The 14,233-nt window shown below is 42.4% G+C and overlaps 1 long non-coding RNA gene and 1 pseudogene across 2 annotated transcripts; both read right to left on the reverse strand.

Moving 5' to 3' along the window:
• Positions 1-1,555: 1,555 nt before the first annotated feature.
• Positions 1,556-4,219, reverse strand: LOC143848497 (G-type lectin S-receptor-like serine/threonine-protein kinase At5g35370 pseudogene; annotated as a pseudogene).
• Positions 4,220-7,472: 3,253 nt separating this feature from the next.
• LOC143848692 (uncharacterized) lies at positions 7,473-13,683 on the reverse strand. 2 transcript variants are annotated; one of them, XR_013235447.1, is made up of 3 exons: positions 13,497-13,683; positions 13,273-13,346; positions 7,473-8,107 (listed from the first exon to the last, which is right to left on the reverse strand). It is a non-coding gene; the product is annotated as an uncharacterized LOC143848692 (long non-coding RNA). The 2 variants fall into 2 exon arrangements; XR_013235448.1 differs by lacking the exon at positions 7,473-8,107 and adding an exon at positions 12,769-13,186.
• Positions 13,684-14,233: the final 550 nt, after the last annotated feature.

Raw genomic sequence — 14,233 nt, forward strand, 5'->3', positions numbered from 1 at the left:
TGTGAAAGAGGGGCATCTTCCTGATAAAAACAAGAAAATTGATCTAATTGTCGAAGAAAACAAATTTCAATTTAGTGACAATCTCTAGTTTTAAAAATTGCCGAAAAAATCAGCTCCATAGGATCATCCTAACCCTTGATTTGTAGAGCTAAAAAATGGACAGATTTGTGTAGGTTTATAGCTGTCCATTTCAACCTCCACAAATCGTAGGGCTGGAATGATCCTAAGGAGCTGATTCTTTTGACACACCCTATCCATGTCAGTGCCGCTCAAATGAATGGTTTGCATCACCCAAAAAATGTGGGCCCCCACTGTATTTTTGGCACGGACTAGAAATATTCTCTAGTCGGCCAACTAGAGACACTTTCCTCTATTGCCAAAGTGGGAGCATTGAAATTTTATTAGACTTAGAGTGGATCTTTATGTGACTGATTCTTGTGAAATTTTGGATCACATCCAACTGTAGGGATCGATTCATAAGAAAGGATTTCAGAGCACTTCTTTAAAAGTCGTTATTGCATATTTTGTCTTTTTTTCTACAGGGCATTCTTTATTCTTCTCTTGTTCTTTTTCCTACTCTTCTTGTAGATTTTTTGATGATTTCTATTTACTGGTATATTTATGCATATGGTATCAAAGCCTTGGTGGGTTTCACTCTTGGATCGTGAGGATATCATCAACGGCCGGAACATGATAATCATAGAAGGTGGCTATGAAATAGAGAGCAGTACTTGGTTGCTTGGAATTAGAAAGTACCATAAAAAGGGCGGCCCAGTGCACGAGGCTCTCGTCATTGCCAGGTCTGGAGAGGGCTAGATGTACGCAGCCTTACCCTTGCTTTGCAGAGAGGCTGTTTCCGTGACTCGAACCCGTGACCACCAGGCCACAATGAAAAATACCATAAGAGCTACAAATGTCACAGAATGTTGGACTGACAAACAGGGAAGGCAAGCGGAGTAACTAGCGTTCTAAATATGTTTTTAGTGCAAGATTAGGTTTCAAAAGGCACTTCTAGGACTAGGATTGAGTCAGGTTAGGGTTGAGGGAATGCTAACTCGGGTTAGGCTAGGGTTGGCCCCAACCTGATCCAACCTGACCCGAGTTGCACCCCTAAAAGTATTCAGAGCATAGTAATGGCAACAATTGGAGCGTGGATCATAGCGGAAGATCACAAACGGCATCCTGAAAACCAATAAACATTTTAATCATGGTTTTTCAAACTTAGATTGGCAAGATTGGGGATTTAGATCATCGCTTTATGTAACAATGATCAACATAGTTGGGACTGTGCTTAGTATTCCTCATCTTCCTTCTAAAGAACAGCTAACAACCTTCAAGCCATTTTGCAAAAACCATCAAGCTTATTAAACAAGTATCCCTGCTATAGAGATTTTACAAGGCTAAAACCAAATCCAATATAGTGTTCCAATTTAGAGGGAAGCCAATACAAAACCTCTACAACAAACTCATTTCACTTGATAAAGCTATCGAGGCTCATTCACAACACATTTCAATAAAAAGGAAAGTAATCTGACGTAGTATTCTCTCCTTGCCCTCAACAAGAACCAGACTTGTGTAGAATGGAAAACCAATGTACATACTAACAGGACTCCTTCCCATGACTACAAAGTTGAATCCATGTAACAGTTCTTTTGCCGAATTGGAGTGCTATCTCGGACCTGAAATCTGCTGCGAGGAAAGGTAAGAATTTGCACTATATGTGCCCGTAGTCGAGGTTGCTAACGAAGTATCGGACGTTCGATTGAGCAAAGTGGGCTCGGTGGACCCCCTACCATGGACCAGCAAGAAGTTCAAGGACTCCACCCTCGGTTGGCCTACGACAATCCCCCCTTCCAACATTGCCACTACATTCGCCATGCTCGGTCTATGCAACGGTTCCTCATGAATACAACACAATGCAACTTGTACTAGCTTCTTTACTTCCTCCTCCGTCACTGGCCCCTCTAGTCTTGGGTCGGCAAGCTCTAGATACTGCCCTTGCTCATGCATTTTTAATGCAAATAATGGGAAATAAATGGAAGACGAAGAAGAAGATGGCGATGATGAGAACCCTTCATCAGTTTGATCATAAATGTACTGGGTCCGAGCTGAGCAATTCTTTCTCCCTCTTATAATCTCCAACAACACCATACCATAACTGTACACATCGGTCTTATCTGAAATCGCGGCGTTTGTCAGCCACTCCGGCGCTAGGTACCCACGAGTCCCTCTCATGGTGGTGAATATATTAGATTGCTCTGTACCCATCAATTTAGACAACCCAAAATCCGAAATCTTCACTTGAAAATGATCATGTAGGAGAATGTTCTCGGGCTTAATGTCCAAGTGAATGATCTTGCGTCCGCATCCTCCTCCGTGCAAGTATGCGAGCCCTCTCGCCGTAGCCAATGCAATTCCCATCCTCTCTTGCCATTTCAAAGCTGGTCCTGCCCCGAAAAGGGCTCGGTCCGATGAACCTCTGTTCATGTACTCGTAAACCAGAAGCCTTTCTGTTCCTTGTGCGCAGAATCCTAGAAGATTTACCAAGTTAATATGGCGAACTCCTCCGATTATCGCAATCTCAGTCAAGAATTCCGTCTTCCCATGAATGCCAACATTGTCGATCCTCTTTACGGCAATGAGAGTCTTGTCTGGGAGTGTGCCCTTATAGACCGATCCGAATCCACCCGACCCAATCTGATTTTTAAAATTATTCATTGCTGCTTCCAGTTCTTCATAATTGAATCTCACAGGCAACCCTGGAATTAAGATGTTATCAAACTCATCCACTGGGATTTTTGAATTTCTCGATCTTCTCCACAGCACCACAACTACAAAAATCATAATTAGAAAGACCACTGTACTATGCAAGGAGATCAACAGGGCGATCGGAAAACCTCCGCCCGAATTGCCATTAGAGCTCGACTTAGAGGACATAACAAATGTCTCAATATAACCCACATTACCCTTTTCTACTGTATCATTATAGAACATTGAACCTAACTGATCTTCAAGTATATAGCATGAAGAAGAAGAATCACTATAGAAAAAACCTAAACAAGAACAGTTCCTACTGCACAGATCCTCGCAGGACGGAGAATCCGAACCAGAAACCGTAGGATTTGAGAAATCACTAGCAAAGTAATGAGAACCGCCTCCAAGTCCAATATACGAAATTGAACCCTTTGAATTACAGTTAGGGTTTGCCAATTCGGACCCACCTGCCGGTATACAGCCACGATTAGAAGCAGAATAGAAGGAAGATGGACACGAACACACAGAATAGGATTCAACGGTGCAGATTCCGATCGGACCGCACGATAATGGCAGCCGGCAATTGTCCGATGGCGCCGCAAATTCCTCATTCCAAGTAGTCCCAAAGAGACTCTAGACACTGAATTTTCCGGTGGAATCCAAAACTGCGAGCCGGAAATTTGTTTCCTGTAAATTCACCTGCCAAACAACAGTAATTCCGTCGCCGGAAAATAAAAACAGACCAGAATTGTTTATTTGTAAATAAGAGATATCATAATTTGAATCCTTGAATGCCCGAGGATCCATAGACAGTCTCCAGTAGTCCATCCCTCTCCACTGTAAAACGGAATCGGAATTTGTAATTGAAAACCGATAATCTCCTGCCGATAAATCGGTCCGGAAACGGAATTGGCTAACGGTGGGGTTTGGATGTAGAATTTTTGTCCGATAGTGATGGTGTCCGTTGGATGATCGAAGCTCTGCCAAAGGGAACCGTTGGATCGATCGAGTAAGAGAAGATTCCCGGTTTCTAAAAGTTGTAACGCCGTTACGGGGGAATTTAATGGAGGGGTGGACCAGTAAACGGTGCCGTTAGATTCGGAGACGGAGAGTCCGCATTGAGTGAGAGACATGGTGCCTGTACTGGAGATTGGACGGTTGCGATTAGTGGACCAAAAGATGGTGTTGGAGGTCACGTGGAGGATTAAGAGATAGAAGTTGGATTGTTGAGAGAGAGGATTGAAGATTGAAGCTTGGAAGGTTCCATTTGGGGAGGAGAGGAAGGAGGCTTGGTAGGAGGAGGCTGTGAAGTTTGGGTAGATGAATTCGGTTAAGGTGCGGGAAACAAAAAGAGGGGGTGCGTAGGATAAGAGGAGGATTGTGGTGAAGGATAAGATAAAGAAATTCATAGTGTGGGAAGTAGAGATTGACAGGGAGATTGGAGAGGATGAAGATGGTCGGAGACTACTACTACTACTACTACTACCCTCCTTCAAATTCCTCTCTTGCTTAACTCTTTTTTTGTAGGCGTTGTAATTTCATATTATGGGATTTGCTAGGGTCCATCGCAGAAGGCATCTCGCGGATGGTCTGTTGCATCTGATATGTGGCTGCTGTCAGATGCGACAGACCATCCGCGAAATGCCTTCTGGGTTGGACGCTAGCAAATCCCTTTATATTATATTATATATTTAAAGGAAGGAAGTCTAAGCCTCTGTATCAATTGGTCAAGTCAAGTCTTTGTTCTTAGACATGGAGGTCTACAGAGAAAAAATACCTAACGTGCACACAAGGGCGTGCTTGATTTTAATTGATCTCAAAGCCAGGCTTACCAAATAAACGGTCCGGATTAACCAAACATGGGGCCACAAGGGCGTGATTCATTGCTTTGGTTTGATCGTTTGATAGTTAACTATAGTTGGCTAAGAGTGTCACTCTTAAATAGAAAGTAAGATTGTGGAAAATAATTAGGGAGATTATAAATTCGCAGCCACTCACCTTCTTGAGAAAGGATAGGAGAAGAAAGTAAACCAAATTTTCTCCAAATTGGATATGATTGGACATTTTCCGCCGTTCACTCGTTATCTCGGGAAAGCGGATTTACAGACGTGGAAAATATAAATAATTACGTGGAAAACCAACTTTCTTGCACTTTCCCTCTAAATTTTCTCACCAAAAGGATGAGAAAATCCATTTTCATGAGAAAACCACTTTGCTTGCATACTTTCTTTTCCTTTCTCGGCCAAGTGAACAACGAGAAAATCCATTTTCTTAAGAATTTTCTCACAGTTTCTTTTCCTTTCTTTTCCAGTTTTTCACGTCAGATTCTTTTCCTGCAGCTAGAAAACGAGTGAACAGAGACGTCAATTATGCTTTTTTGACGTCAATTCACGTTAAACGGGTGGGGGTCCTCCTAAATGGGGTGTGAATTTATCATCACCAAATATTTAAATGTGCGACCGTCAATATCGAAATTTTTTTAATTATAAAGCCGTGTCATCATTACATACCCATGTGAAAATGGGAAATTATATGGTGCCTGACCGTCAAGTCCTATGCAGGTTGTACGATGGAAGTACCACCCTTGATATTTGATCCAACACTAGCCTCCTAAAAAGTGGGCTACTGTTGGATCAAATATCAAGGGCGGTTCCACTCGCACGGTGCTATAAAGAAAGAGCCAAAGTTTAAAAATATAAGGTGTGTAATTGCTATAAAGATGCCTATGTCGCAACGGAAGTCTGTCGCCTCAAATCAGCCTATTCCCTCTGTTCACTTGTTTTCCCGAGAAAGGAAAAGAAAAGGTTTCCCGAGAAACTGACGTGGCAAAAGGAAAAGAAAAGGTTTCCCGAGAAACTGTGCAGGAAAAGGTTTCCCGTGCTTGTTCACGGGCGCAGGAACGGTGCAGGAAAAGGTTTCCCGAGAAACTGCTTGCCCATCTTTTTTCACTTGTTTTCCGAGGAAAGCAAATCTCATCAAAATGGTGGGAAATGGTTTCTCACACTTACGAGAAAAGACTCTTTTCCACATCATTTGTGGGATTTTCCATGTCATTTTTGACATTTTCCACCTAATCCTGTTAGTTTCTCGGGAAAACAAGTGAACACCACTATTTTAGCTTTCTCAGGAAAAAAAAAAGAGGTGTTTTCCCGGGATTTGATTTCCCGAGAACGCAAGTGAGACTGAGATTAGTCTAACTAAGAAACCGTTGTTTTAATCTCAGCCACACCAGAATTAATGGGCTGATTTTCGGCGATGCACTTAGTCGTGAGTCTCGTGACAGAGATGAAATCACCTCATAAAGAAAATGTGTAAAAGTCAGGATTATCTTATTTTTATTACTTAAAAAAATCCAATAATATAAAATATGAGAGAGGTTCTAAAGAAACGTTGTTCAAAGTACAAATAGGTGAACCATATTGTCCAAAGTATATATAAGTATGTAACTGCATACTGATTATCTATGTAGGTATGCAGAAAACATTATTCAGTCTCTTTATTGGAATTTTTTGTGGTGATCTTTACAGCCATGGACTCTAACGTGGCAGTAGCAAGTGTGGCAACACTAATAGTAGGACACCCAGCAGCAGTGAATCAATGACTGCAGAGGGACTGATGTACTTCACCTCATAAAGGATTCAATGAGAGGGGCTGATTGCCACTTACACTGCTCCTGGGTGTCCCAAGTAATAAAAAAGGGTGGGGGCGGATATATCACTTCTCTTAATTTATAATAATATCCCTAAAATGGGATTTGCTAGGGACCATTGTAGAAGCCATTTTGCGGGCAGGCTGTTGCATGAAACAATTTTTTGTCTTATTCATTTAATTCATATGATGTGGCTGCTCTCTCATGCAACAGCCTGCCCGTGAAGTGCTTTTCTGCTATGGTCCCTAGCAACACCCCACGCCCCCACACAAATCATTCCCCACTATATGGTGGAAATAAAAAAGTTTCTTAAAAAACTATTTTTATCAAGCAATATTTTTCCTACAATCCAAACTGAGCCTAATATTTTCCAATTGCCAAGTATGGCCTCAAGGTAAAAATTCGTAAAGTTTTACAAGTATGTTGAAAGTTCTACCCGAAGTAATTTTTACTTGAAAAGGATCTAGTAAACCTCAAAAAAAACATTTTCCAAGTAAAAAAAATCAGGAAAAATTTTTCAGGGTTGGCAAACAAGTATTTTAATTGAGAGAGGGCCATCTGAGAGAGAGAGAGAGAGAGAGAGAGAGAGAGAGAGAGAGAGAGAGTGAGAGAGTTGATCCCTCCATTTATCAGGGTCTCAGTACAATTGGGCCATGTCACGCAAAACTCATTGATCAGGATTCAGGTAATTCCATCCATTTGTTGATTACAGTTGCAAATCTTTGATCTTGAAAAAAGATAAAATGTGGCACTTTTGAAAAGTATCTTCGCAACTACTTATCATCAAATTTAAAAGATAATAGATTTGGAATAAGGATATCCTTCTCTTTCAGTGATAAGTTCAAGGATAATCCCATTCTGTCCATTCCAAAATGAATATCCTTTCTTGGCATACTCGAGAACTTAATATTCCTGTTCTTCAAAGGTTTATATCTTAAACACGAAAAACGTCACTTTGTTTCAAATTAAACAAAAGTAAAACTGATTAACATATTTTTGGATTTTGGAGATTAAACCCCTTTTCTTTCCATAAATCATATGCATGAGTTAAAGAAACTATGTTAGGAAATAATGAAACTGTTGTTTTGCCCATAAATCATGAAAATATGGCATAAAATGTTGCACATTTACACAAAAAAATAAAAGTAAAATGATGAGTGTATTAAGGCCAGTCTGCATGCCATGAAAATAGGTTCCTTGAAATAAAATAAAATATATATGCAACTTATATTGATTCTCAAACATTAAATTCATGGACTGTTAAGCTCCATGATTGCTGGAGCATGGCATTGAAAAAGTGACCAATTCAAACCTTCCATTTTCCTTATCTACCCCACAATTCACAGTAACTTCAAATCTGAAAGGGCTGTTGTTACCTGGTTGCAGTATCATTTTCAGTAAAACTAACCAAATCCTATACAAGTCTGGCTTCTTCTTCTCCACCTTGTCTTTTGCTACCTGGGTATTTTTTGGTTGCTGGCTTTCATTTACATTCAGTGATTCAACATTCACACCTCCTTCTCTCCCAGAAGCTTTAGAATGATCATTGGCACTCATATTACCTTCACAATCAGGGAGCTGATCCTTCTTTTTCCCTTGATAGCAGGCATAGACACTCTCAGCAGTAATGTTTCCAAACAGAATTTCCGCAGCTTTATTCTTAACAAGAAGTGGAATATGTTCTGATTGGTCCCATACATATAGCTGCAGCAATAAGAGAAGCTATAAGAAAGGCGAGAATTATAATTTTCACTAAATTTCAATTTAGTGAGAAACAATCTCAACTTTAAAAAATGAAGTGAAACAAGTAGATATTGTCAAAGTGGGAACACTGAAATTTTACAAAACTTAAGTGGTAGTGTAGGTATTTTATTAGATCTTTATGTGACTGATTTTTGTCAAATCTGGGATAATATCCGATGGTAGGGATCGATTCATAAGAAAGGATTTCAGAGCACTTCAATAAAGTCATTATTGTATATTTTGACATTTTTTTTCTAAAGGACAGATGGACGCATGTGTGCGTCCCAGACTTGCTCTTTATTCTACTCTTTCCTTTCTCTTAGTCTTCGTGTCGATTTTTAAATGATTTCTGGAGGTAATGTTAATGCATATGGTATCAAAGCCTTGGTGGCTTTTAATCTAGTATCATGGGGAAATAATCGACTGTCAGTACATGATAATCATAGAAGGTGGCTTTCAGATAGAGAGCACTACTTGGTTGTTTGGAATTGGAAAGTACCATAACAACTGCAAATGTCACAGAATGTTGCACTGACAAACAGGGAACGCAAGTGGAGTGACTAGCGTTCTAAATGCGTTTTTAGTGCAAGACCAAGTTTCAAAAGGCACTTCTAGTGATAAGAGCATTGATCGAGAAGGGGTTGATTATGCACATCTGGGATGTGAACACTCGACATGAGGCTAGAGATTTTTTTTGAAAGATAACAAAGCAGTTTATATTAATAGCTAAAACCACCAGTTAATAGCAGTCACCTCCCTGGGAACAAAGCATCCCCCAAGAAAGCTATTGCTTACCGACAACCAGAAATAATAAAATGGGCAACATTTTACTCTAACCATCCATCCCACAGTAGTACAAAATACAAAAACAATGATAACAGATCCAGTGGTTCTTCCTCCTTTCCGTCAGCTTGGATAATCTGTATCTCATCCCTCTACTCTCCATCCTTAGCTAACTTGTCCTAGTCTTCATTGGCTGATCGCCTTCTGTGTTTGAAATTAGGTGCGATTTGATTAACCAGGTCCCTTATCTCATCCATGAGATTCGACAGCTTCCACAGTCCAATGGCTTTGTTTATAGCCCATGCTATGATGTTGGAGTCGTCGCCTTCAATGTGTCACAAACCATTTCAGCCCCCATAGCAGTGCTATTGCTTCGGCCTCGTTCACATCACAAACCCTGGCTGACCCAGAGTATGAGTATATTGTTCGGACATCTTAATTCCGCAATAATCCGCGGGTGCCCTCCAATGTTTTTTTTTTTTTTTTTTGAAATGGCAAGATAAATTCATTAAAAACGAAGGGGACCGAGGTGGGCCTCAACCAAAATTACAAGAAAATAAAACAACAATAACAAGAAAGACAAATCTCAGGGAGGAAGGAAGTCAAACCACTCCAACTCCAACCTCCTAACCCCACTTCTAGCCAAGGAGTCCGCCTCCCCATTAGCAAATCGCCGAACATGATTGAAAACAATAGATGAGCCCGAAATTAAATCATCTATTTCATCAAAAATAGAAGAAAATCTCCAAGGAGGCGACACCAACCCCTTCAACCATTTAATCACATTCAAAGAATCTCCCTCCACAATAGTGATATCCATGCTATCTCTCTCAAGCCTTTTTATGCCATGATAAACCGCCCTCACCTCGGCCTCCGAGGCATCACAAACTCCAAGAGGGCCGGCAAAACCCCATATACTTCACCACAAGCATCCCGACACAACCCACCAACACCGGCCGGGCCTGGGTTCCCAATACTCGACCCATCAAAGTTAATTTTGAACATTTCAATAGGCGGAGCTTCCCATCTCTGAACAATCGGATGCCGGATCTTCCTACTAAAGCAAACAATCCTCCAACCCTCCCATAAGTCAAAGGCCGATACAAAACGGAAAGCCGGTAAACTTCTCGCCCATGAAATAGTGAGCGCAATAATTTTCATATATATCCAATACGGAGACTTTGCAACCCCTTCAAAGACACTGGAGTTTCTCTCTTTCCATATCACCCACCATGTTACAAGAAGACACAAATTCCACAATACTTTGCCCTTCTTCTTCCATGGCACAAAGGTCCAAAGAAGAATCAACTCTGGAATAGAAAATGGAAAAATCCAACATATGCCAAATCTCAGAAATATCAAACTCCATACCCGACGCGTAAAGGAGCAATGCATGAAGAGATGATCCACAGATTCACCATCTTTCAAGCAGAGGGGGCAATGGTCAACAAGCATCATACCGCGCTTCCGGAGGAAGTTAATCGTTTGAATCCGATCACGACATACCGCCCATCCGAAGAAACCAACTCTAGGCGGGCAATGAAATTTCCATACCTCGGCTGAAATGGAGGATACACTGCAAGGCAACAAGCTGAAATAGAAAGATTTGACGGAGAAAAAACCAGACGATTCCGCAGTCCATACTCTTTTATCCATACCGCTTCTCTTAATGTAGCAACCATCTAAAAGCTTAAGAAATTGGGCAACCGACTCTAGCTCTGTCTCCCTCTATAGCTGCCCTCAGTTCAAATCTCGAGGGCACACAGTATTTATCCCTGATATCCCCCAGCATAGACCTGGTGAGGTAGTTCTCCTCGACTAGAGCTCGCAAGTTGTATTTTGGATCGGCATCCATCCGCGCTCTAGCGATCACCTCCACCGCCCGGCCAGGAAGGAATGTTGTGGACGCTTCAGCAACGTCGCTCTCAACACTCCCTTCTGCTCGCGGGAGACTGCCAGTCAAGGGTGGAGTGGCATTCAGATCTAAGAACACTTCATCCCTATCCCCTCCGTCGTCACTATCTACAAGGTCTATCCTATCAGACGCCCTAGCCACTACAGGCTCCTGAGGCATCCTAAACTCCGAACTACTGCTAGTGGAGGACCCCGTACCGGACTCGGAATTGGAAGTACTACCAGACATAGTAAAAGGAAGGGCTGAGAGGAATACCGGTGAGTGGAGCTCGTAAAGATCTTGGAACGCGACTGCGAGCTACGGGCTGCGAACTGCGATCTGCGATCTGTGGACTGCGAGCTGCGAACTGAGAAGTGGAAACTCCCAGAGCAAGAAGAGGAAAAAGATGAAAAGTAAAAAGTAAAAAGTGAAGGGGGGTAAACCTTCTTATATAGTTTTTAAGAGGCGGTGGGGCAATAAATGCGATGCACGCATCTCGAGGTCATCCGGATTGCGCCACGTGTCCCCTATTTATGACGGACACATTCTCCCACCATCAATACGATCAAGCACGCGCGTAAACATTCACGTCCCAAGAATGGATCTCCGCACTCCGCACTCCGCACTCCGCACTCCGCACTCCGCATTCAGTCCGGAAAAAACCGTACTGGATATAACGCGTTCTCACAAAACGACAAAAATCAGTCCGGTCCGCACCGAACTGGCCGCAAGACGACAAAACTCAGTCCGGAAAAAACCGTACTGGATATAACGCGTTCTCACAAAACGACAAAAATCAGTCCGGTCCGCACCGAACTGGCCGCAAGACGACAAAACTCAGTCCGGAAAAAACCGTACTGGATATAACGCGTTCTCACAAAACGACAAAAATCAGTCCGGTCCGCACCGAACTGGCCGCAAGACGACAAAACTCAGTCCGGAAAAAACCGTACTGGATATAACGCGTTCTCACAAAACGACAAAAATCAGTCCGGTCCGCACCGAACTGGCCGCAAGACGACAAAAAACAGTCCGGTAAAAACCGAACAGGATACGGCGCATTCTGAAAAGCGTCAAGAGCCAGTCCGGTTGAAGCCGTACTCCGAACTGCGGACTGCGATCTCCGTACTGCGACCTCCGGACTGGATACGGCGCATTCTGAAAAGCGTCAAGAGCCAGTCCGGTTGAAGCCGTACTCCGAACTTCGTACTGCGATCTCCGTACTGCGACCTCCGGACTGGATACGTCGCATTCTGAAAAGCATCAAGAGCCAGTCCGGTTGAAGCCGTACTCCGAACTGCGGACTGCTATCTCCGTACTGCGACCTCCGGACTGGATACGGCGCATTCTGAAAAGCGTCAAGAGCCAGTCCGGTTGAAGCCGTACTCCGAACTGCGGACTGCGATCTCCGAGCTGCGAGCTCCGGACTGCGAACTCCAGGCTCTCCATTTCACCTCCGAACAGCGTCCGCCCATCCGGAAAAACAACCGACTACACTTTCCCAAGTCCCTCCATGACTTGGAAAACTGGGGGGCAACTGATGGGGTGTGAAAACACCAGCCTCTTACAGGCTGCCACCTGTCCCAGAGTAGGTGAGGTCCAGCCTCTCACAGGCTGCCACCTGTCCCAGAGTAGGTGAGATCCAGCCTCTCACAGGCTGCCACCTGTCCCAGAGTAGGTGAGATCCAGCCTCTCACAGACCACCACCTGTCCAGGACACCTCAACAGATCTTCCCTATAAATAGGGAACTAAAGCTCAGACTAATGGGTAATGCTAAAAACCCTCTTCTCCCTAAAAACTCTGACATTTCCCTTCACTCTTGCTCATACTGACTTGAGTGTCGAAGGACCTGTCCGGAGTAAAATCCGGTCTGGTCTTCTGACCTCGTTTGCCTTGTGCAGGACTAAGCACTCACCACAGGACTCATACTCAACCTCCCTCGTCACTCGCTCTCAGTTCTTACGCCACTGCTGTACCTGTTACCGATTTTAGGTCTAACAAATGAAGATACATCCCGTGAATTTGTGAAACAGCCCTTTTGATTCCATATATAAATTCATTTAATAAGGACTCTACTAAACAATCTTCTAGACGTCCAGCCCAAGTAACCCAAATCTAATCTCTCTCTCTCTCTAAATGAAATCCAAGAGATGGAACCTTCTTAAAAAAAGTCCAATCACAAAAATAAAGCTTGCTCCACGTTTCCCAAGCTTGACTTGGTTTCCAACAAATTTCTCTATTTGAGCTGCATTTGCGTATGTAAGAGATGGCGAAACATTCACTCTAAGTCTCTAACCCCCAATCCTTGATCACACTTGCTCGCACTTGCTCCATGTTCCTCTCCTTTTCTCACTTGCTCGCACTATATGAATTTAAAAATCATCGGAAAACATTAGAAACTACAAAAGGAAAGAGAAAAAAAAAAAAGCCCTTAAGCAACTGCATCACCTGGACACATAGCGTTGTGGCTCTAGCTATTTAAACTCCCTTTCTTTCGTTCACGTGAGTTGTGATCGCACAACCTGCAAATTATGAAACCCTAAACCTTCAAAATGAACACACCTGCTGAAGCTATATGCACATAAGACCTAAAATCCCAAAAAAAAAAAAAAACAGGAAATAGAAATGGAGATAGAGATCTTGCGAGAAGGAATGAGAAGAAGAAAAATAACCTGATGGAGATGGAGATCGTAGGAGATGAAGATCTTAGATACAGGAAAAGGAATGGAAAAAAATCAGTAAAATACACATAACTGATTTAAAGCCCAATTTAATACGTTAATAACGCTGGATTTAAAGCTGGTACATGCGTTTGGGAAGGAATATATAAAGCTGGTACATACGTTTTGAAAGGAAAGATACAAAACAAATTTGAGAAATTTGATGCCACGTACCAAATTTAGAAGCCACGTAGACTCGAAGGAGGAAGGGGAGGGCTGCCACATCAGCGGTGAACAGTAAACCCCTTCCTCTTTATTATATATAGATAATTATATATTTAAAGGAAGGAAGTCTAAGCCTCTATATCAATTGGTCAAGTTAAGTCTTTGTTCTCAGACATGGAGGTCTACCTCATCTGTTCAATTGGTCGACTCGGACGCTAGCATTCCAGCTTACTACAAAGTAAAATTAAACCTAACGTGCAGACAAGGGCGTGCTTGATTTTGATTGATCTAAAAGCCAGGCTTACTACAAAGAAAAAACAAGCGTAACGTGCACACAAGGGCGTGTTTGATTTTGATTGATCTAAAAGCCAGGCTTACCAAATAAACGGTCCGGACTAACCAAACATGGGGCCAACTATGTGATAGCGGGCTTGATTCATTGATTTGGTATGATCGTTTGATAGTTAACTATAGTTTGGCTAAGAGTGTCACTCTCAAATAGAAAGTATGATTGTGGAAGATAT

Source organism: Tasmannia lanceolata, unplaced genomic scaffold (assembly GCF_043159265.1).
Source record: "Tasmannia lanceolata isolate RefF3 unplaced genomic scaffold, GAP_Taslan_0.1 ptg000016l, whole genome shotgun sequence".
Taxonomy (NCBI): Eukaryota; Viridiplantae; Streptophyta; class Magnoliopsida; order Canellales; family Winteraceae; genus Tasmannia; species Tasmannia lanceolata.